The sequence below is a fragment of the Bos indicus x Bos taurus genome, chromosome 15 (genome assembly GCF_003369695.1).
Source record: "Bos indicus x Bos taurus breed Angus x Brahman F1 hybrid chromosome 15, Bos_hybrid_MaternalHap_v2.0, whole genome shotgun sequence".
In the NCBI taxonomy this organism is placed as follows: domain Eukaryota; kingdom Metazoa; phylum Chordata; class Mammalia; order Artiodactyla; family Bovidae; genus Bos; species Bos indicus x Bos taurus.
In genome coordinates, this window is record NC_040090.1 from 42,014,640 (window position 1) to 42,022,522 (window position 7,883).

The following is a 7,883-nucleotide window of genomic DNA, read 5'->3' on the forward strand; positions in this document are numbered from 1 at the left end:
AGATCTTTCAGCTGAGAGATCTGATGACATGGCCCTGGAGACACATTTTGGATACAGAATAGGAAGATCAGAGGTGGTAGGCAAGGGAGACTCCATGCATGAGGCCCATGTTTTCTGGCTTGAGAAACTACGTGAATAGAGGTGTCTTTAACAGAGATATGGAGACTGCAGGCAGAGAAGCTTCATTTGGCCGAGAAAATCCAGAGTTCAGACTCGGGCATGTCCGTTAGACAGCCAAGTGGGTCAAGTAGGCATTTGGAGAAATGAGACTGGAGCTCAGCGAAGAGGTTGGGCTGAAGTTGGTTAATCAGCCTTATCAGCACATGAGAGCAATGAGACAGAAGGACACTTTGTATCTGCTCCCCTGGCAGCTTTGCCCCAGACCTAAGGTCTTTCACGCTGCCTTAAAGAAAGAGGTTGGGGTAGGGGTCCCAGGACATGCTTCTCATAAGAGTGGGGCTTTGGGTTCCTGCAGGGTCAGGACTGTGCAGAATAGTGATTCAATTGGGGTTAAGAACTTTCTCCTCCTCACTGGGACCAGCCTTTCCTAGGACTGTTTTAAATTCCATTGATTTTTTTTTTTTTTTTGCTTTGCTCTGGAAACAACTCCTTTTTATGTAAGCCCTCTCAGAAAGTGACGAATCATGGAAAAATTTCTCTTGGATTTGGATTCATCAAAGATGGCACATCTTGCTCTGTGGTGCGGAGGCCACCCCCAAGGATGCGCTAGAGGCCAAAGAGCTGGAAAGTAGATGTAGGTCGCCAGGCTGGGCCATCACAACTCTTCACTCCTGAGAAACCATACACAGCTTCACAAGACACGGAGGGAGTGCAGGGGGATGGCGGGGGTGGGGCACTGCCGTGTCTGACAGCCAAGGCAGGAAGGGAAGAATTGGACGGGGAGGGGAACATGTTTCTCTGGGGCAGGAGAACACAGTGTACTCCTCTCACTTCCAGGAGGAAATCTCCTGCCCAGGGTTCCAGTCTCTCCCATGACTGAACTCTCTAGTAAAGAAGACAGTGATCTCACCCCAGGGAACCTCCAGTGGAGGTGCCTGCTGCCATAATTCTTGACTCTAAAGGACACATTTGGGGAAAGCAGAGTCCTGTCCCTCCTCCCATAGGGAGAGCTTCCTGAGCTTTTAAGACTTCTCCAGGGATGAAATGCCTGCTTCTGCTCTTCATTTCTTTATTTCTGCACACTTCCCCTCAACCCTGATTTCCTTTCTTATATCTTTATTTCCCAACTCTCTGCCTCATGATGGAATGAAGTGGTGTGTAGGGGCTGATGTCCTTGGCCATAGCTGTAGAATGTTGACGGTGGCAACAGAAAGTGAGGAAAAAGCAGAGAAGCTCCATGTACCCAGATCCCAGAAGGTACCTCTTCAAGCCTCAAGGTTGTGATACTCAGTAATAAAGGAGGAGGTACAGGGTGGAGATGAACTTCCGGTGGGCAAAGAGAAGGGAATCAGCTGTCACCATGGCACATTTGCTGGATATGATAGACTTAAAAGTGGCATGTTGATTGATCAGTTGTCAAGATTATAAAGAAGAGAGACTAGTGGAAGCAATGTGAAGAGCACAGACATCAACTTGGAGAGAGGGTAGTCGACCTGTGGCCCCTGGAGGTCCTTCTCCCTCCCTTCCTCCTCCCACCCCCAGGTGCTTCTCCCTAAGGTTAAAGCCATCTCCCTCTGGGGCTGAGACAAAGTAACTGGGAGCCAAGGCAATGGCTGTTGAAAAATGCAGAGAACTTGGGACTTCCCTGGTGGTCCAGTGGCTAAGACTCTGTGCTCCCAATGCAGAGGGTCCGGGGTTCAATCCCCGGACAAGGAACTAGACCCCACATGATGCAATTAAGATAGAAGATCCTGTGTGCCGCAACTAAGACCCAACGCAGCCAAGTGAATACATATTTTAAAAAAGAAAAGAAAATGCAGAGATCGCTCTGGGGCACACAATGACCCAGGAGTGGTGGACACAGAAGGTCTGGATGGTAAAAACCACCCCTTCCCCTTTCTTTTTTCTCTGCTTTTTGTGAGTTTTATGGAGTTAGTATAGGAACCCTGGGTAAACACTTCAATGGCATCTCATCTTTCTGAGAGTAAAATCCAAAGTTCTTATCGCAAGCCTAAGGCCCTTCATAACTCGGTCCCCACTGCTTCTCCCTGTGTTCTCCTTGTTCACTCTTTCCAGCCGATTGGCCTCCTTGCTGTCTTTTGGTGACGCCAGCATATCACATCTCAGGGTCTTAGCATTTGCTGTCTCCTCGGCTTGGAGCTCTTTTCTCAGAGACCTGCGTGCCTCACTCCCTCAGTCAGGTTGTCTGTTTCAAAGCATTCAAATGCTTCAAGGTATTCAAGTGCTACCTTAACAGAAGAGCTTTCTCCAGGCATTCTACCTGAGTCAGACACCTCCCCAATTCACCTCTCCACTATCCATCCCTTTTCATGCTTAGTTTTTCTTCACAGCTCTTCATCACCCTGTATCAATTACATGTCCATCTGTTTGTTTCAGGTCTGTCTTTTCCTGCTTGAATGTAACTATTCAATACTGCATTCCCAAAGCCTAAAACACTGTCTGGCACATGAAAGAATTCAATAAATATTTGTTGGGTGAGTGGATGACTGATTAAATCCGACGGAAGTAGAGGTTTGGGTGACTCACTAGCATTGACATGTAATCTGCACAGTGAATGTTTGTCACAGTTATCAACATTTTCTTCACATTAATCCACTTTCTAATAATCTTGTCTCATTAGTGCAAAATGATTCCTCAGTGTTGGGCCAAGTGCCAGGTTTTTCCTGGAAAGATTAGCAAGAAAGACCAGCAGGGTGCTCGAGCTGAGCCCCTGGTATCTGAGAAGAGGGCCATGGCACTCCTGGGACTTCGACAATGATCTCACATTATCTGAATTTTCCCGAAGGAAGCCTGGGCTATGTCCCTCTCCGTGGATGAAGTGGAGGGAAGGGGGGATATTAGTTAGGGTCCTCCAGAGAGACTACTGACAGGACACATACACACACAGACACATCTATCCATCCATCCACCCATCTATCTATCTATCAAGAGGTATCAGAAAGCCGTGTGGAACAGAGGCAAGAGATGGGTACGATTGGAGAGGAGGAGTCAGCTAAGAGGAAAGAAATGGAGATGAGAGACAAGTAGATCTGAAGAAAGAGGAATTAAGGGCGTGTCAGCTGAAGGCCCCTGCCTCAGTAAAGCAGATGCAGAGGCTCTCCTGAAAATACTGACATTGGCAAAGGCAGTTCGTGGGGTTTGAAGGGAGAAGATAAGGGCAGCTTGTTGGTCAGAGAAGTGAGGAAACCCTGGGCTGAATGAGGGGCTACAAGAAGGCTCCCCAGTAGATGGAAGGTGTGACTCAGACCCTCCTGCAGCCCTCACTGGCAAAGGGTTTGGGGACCAGACAAGAGGGGACTGGGAGAGGACTGGGAGTCAAGAAGGCCAGAGGGTGCTGGTTGACCTGCACTGGAGACCCTGGGAGAGGCCCAAAGCCTGGAAGTCATCCGGGGGCTCCAGGGCAGGCTGGCAGAAACGGAAATGTGAGGTTGGATTGGGGGCTGTGCTCTCCAAGGGGGGTCCACAGCCCGAGGAAGGGGCAGGGGTTCATCATGGTTACCATGTCCTCATACCCCTGTAGCTGCTCTTGCCCTGTCTGGAACAGCCCTGCCCTTGACGTGTCCCACAGCCCCACGCATGCCTCTTTCACTGACGGCTCAGGTGGGGACAGTTATCTCCTTCTCTGTGCTCCCAGCTCCTGGGCTTGCCTCCTCGCAGCGCTTGTCAAGCTGGATTGAAGGTGACCCTGTCCATCTACTTCTCCCATTCCCCACAAACCCCAGCCATGGGACTGTGATTTCTTGAGGGAACAGGCTTACGTCTTGCTCATTTGTGGGCCCCTCTGTGGGTCTTCAAACAACTATGTCCTGAAATGGGGCTCTCCTGAGGATGGGTTTATGCCCAGGATTCCAAGTGAGAGTAAGCAGAGGGCTGTGGTGGGAGGCTGGGTGTCTCCTCTCCCTTGCTCTTTGCTTTCCCTCCCTTCCTTCCTTTTCTTTTTAAAGATTTTTTTTTGATGTGGACCATTTAAAAAATCTTTATTGAATTTTTACAATATTTCTTCCGTTGTTTATGTTCTGGTTTTTTGACCCCGAGGCATGTGGGATCTTAGCTCCCCCACCAGGGATCGAACTCACACCCTCCACTGTATTGGAAGGTGAGGGCTTAACCACTCAACCACCAGGAAGTCTCTTTCCTTTCTTTTTTCAAATTGAAGTATAGTTGATGTACAGTATGTATTCGTTCCAGCTATGGACGGTAGTGATTCAGTATTTTTATCGCTTATGTGCCATTAAAAGTTATACGAGGTAATGGCTATAATTCCTCCACTCTATTGTACAGCCTATCCTTGTTGCTTATCTATTTTATACACATTCCCTCTCCTTTCTTTCCTCCTTCCTAACCCGGCTCTTCTGTTCTCTGTTCTGGGGAAAAGAGACAGAGCAATCCAGACCAATTGATAGCCTCAGAGAGTACAAAGTCTGAACAGCCCCCAGCGCTCAACACCGGAGCGCTTTCAAAGCTCAGACCCGCTTGCGACGAGAAGGAGACATCCTGGCGGCGGAGGAAGCACCGCGCCGCGCGGGAAAGCGGCAGCCCCAGGGAGGGTCGGTAGGGGGCGCCTAGAGTAGACAGTCGGCCTCCTTGCCTTCCCTTGTGGGTGATCACAGACGGTTTGCAGCAGTATCACAGATGGGATGCTTATGGTCATAGCTGAGGGCTTGCGCGGCCATTCCCCGGCTGCGTGATCCAGTGCCACCCACAATCTAAGTTTTCACAGTTATAAAATGGGTTTATAATAGGACCATAAAACGTGAAAATGTTCTTAAAGCCTTTTCACATTTGTTACTGATAGAGGCTAGCTGTCTCTACTACTACTAAGTCATGTCAGTCGTGTCCGACTCTGTGCGACCCCATAGACGGCAGCCCCCAAGGCTCCCCCGTCCCTGGGATTCTCCAGGCGAGAACACTGGAGTGGGTTGCCATTTCCTTCTCCAATGCAGGGAAGTGAAAAGTGAAACGCTCAGTCGTGTCCGACTCTTAGCGACCCCATGGACTGCAGCCCACCAGGCTCCTCCGTCCATGGGATTTTCCAGGCAAGAGTACTGGAGTGGGTCGCCAGTGTCTCTAGGACTTAAATTTCCCGATTTCCCGCCTAATACCTTTTGCATCCATCAAACATGTTTGGCAGGGCTAAGGATGAAAAATCCTCCTTGGGTGGGCCTCCTCTCTGAGGATGATAAGTTCTCAACAACTACTGTAAACGCTGTTGGCCCCACTCCTGCCCGGGCTTTTTATTACCTAGTGGGGGTGCCCTAGCGAGGGGATTTTTTCACCAAAAAGGGTGAAAAGTTGCTCTGCCAACCCTGATTGAGCCCTTTGTTTATTCACCAAGTGTTCATTGAGCACTATGATATGTAAGGCTGTTCCAGGCACTGGGGATACAGTGGTGAGTCAGATAGCATGACAATTCTGGACTGTTTTTTCACTTTTAAAGTCTCGACCAATCTGTCCTAGACAGCACTAGTGGTAGAGAACCTGCCTGCCAATGCAAATAGAGGTAAGAGAAGGCAGGTTCCATCCTGGGTCGGGAAGATCCCCTGGAAGTGGGCAGGGCACCCCACTCCAGTATTCTTGCCTGGAGCATCCCTTGGACAGAGGAGCCTGGCGGGCTACAGTCCATGGGGTCACACAGAGTCAGACACGACTGAAGTGACTTAGCCTGCACATCCTAGCTTAGTTTCAGGTTTCCCTAAATCAGGGGCCAGAAGATTCTGCCTCTCCACCCTCAGTCTCAGCCCCTGCCCTCTGTTAATGACAGCCTTGGAGGAGCTCTGTGTGGGGTCGAAACGTCAGGCTCAGAAATGCCAGGGCTTTTGGAGGCCAGGGGCTGACACCTCCCCACGCCCATCTCTCCCACAGCTTCCTCAGGGAGTTTTACCCTCATAAAGAGTGATGAGCTCTGGGCTTTGTCAGGCATAAGTCATCCTCCGAGTCTGACTGAACTCACGCAGCACAAAGTGTGGCTGAGTCTGGGCTGGTTCCCTCTCCCGCTCCTCTACTGTGCTCTCAGAGAACTCAGTCTCTAATTCCTCAGCCCTAACTCTGGGTGTTAGCTTGAGCCTTCCTGAAATTTCCCAGTTGCTGGTTCTCTCTGTGTCTGAGTTTCTAAGCCCCAGGCTCCTGTTTTGCTCAGCGTTCCGGAATCCAGGTCTAGAGCACCTGAGAAGTGAAACTGCTGCTGATGGTCTTTAGGGATTCCCATAGCGCCTGCTGAGATGGAGGCAGCCCAGGCCCCAGGACTGCATAAAGAGGCCTGGAGCCTGGCCCTCCCGCTCTTACTTGTTTGCTGTGAAATGTAGGGCAAGTCATTTTCCTTCTCTGGGCTCAGATTACTCGTTTGTTCATCTACCCATTCATCCACCAGTACAGTAAACATTTCGACAAATCTCCATCACCTGGCACTGTTGGATAAAGTCTCAGCCCCTGAGCATGGCATTTAAGGCCCCTGATAGTCTGAACCATCTGGGAGGGAGCTGGATGAGAGATTTTGTTTCCTGAACTGTTTTTATTCTGCCCTGACTACCCAGTCCTTCACACACCACCCCCGGAGCCACGGCTGGTCTCCTGTGCCAGGTGGTCTGGCAGAGACATACTCAGGGTACCTGAGTGCAAAGAAGCTCTGTCCTTCCTAGAATTTCCTGGGAATTTTGGCCACCTGCTACTAAAAGACCCAAGGGTTTTGAAAGGTCTTTCAGTCCCTGAATTCAGGTCTAAACCTGGGGGTAGAGCACAGAGAAGCAGGTTATAATGAGAACCAGGTGACCTGGAGAGGCTCAGTGGAGTAGGTCTCTGGATGCACAGTCCAGGGAAGAAAAGGGAAGGTTGGAGGAGAAAGAGTTCTGTAGGAGTCGAAACCAGGAGAGACCTGGGAGTGGTCATGGGCAGATTGGTGTGACTCAGAAATGGGGACTTGAGTTTGCTGCTGCCTTGGTGTCCAGACTGTCGGGGAGAGACAGTCTGGGCAAACTGGGTGTGTGTCCTGTTCCGTCCCTTGACCCACAGTGCTTAGCTCAGCTTATGACATGTGGCTCAGGAGACGTGCGGCTTATGATGTGTGGCTTAGAGTAAATTCCAGGGCTTGAACAAGAGCTTTGGGGAAGAGACTTGATCTTTTCCCACTGGACTTGTATCCAAGAAGATGAAGGCTTGGAGTTGCTGGGAGCCATTTTCCCTTAGCTGTGACATCTGAGATTAAAGTCAACAAGGTGGAGAGCAGAGCAGGGGCAGAGCTCAAATATCATCATTTGAGCCTCTTATGCTGCTTTGCCTGAAGCTGCCCATCCCTGGGACTTTTTAGTTTCATGCCCCTCGCCTATTATTATTATTATTTTTGCTTGAACCAATTAGATTTTTGTGTGTATGCATGTGTTTTAATCACTTCTAACTGAAAAGTCCTACCCAATATAGAGACGCGATAAAATCCATCTTTATTAATAAAGGCCAATGTGACGGGAAGGTTCTTCAAGAGATCGTTAGAATTCAGCCCCACAGTGACTTAGTGGTGATCACCTGCTGATGACTGCTGCCCTGTGCAGGGCCAGTAGGGCCTCACTGACCCAGAGACCGGCAGCCTGGGGGGCTCAGGAGAGCTGCTTTGTGGGTGCAAGTGAGGCAGGCCCAGAGCCTGTCCACCTGCTCACAAGTGCACCTGCCCTGCACCGCTTGTATTATTGTCTGGCTACTGTCTGCAGCCCAAGATAAGTCTGCTCACATAGTCCCAGGGAAAAGGGATTAATTAG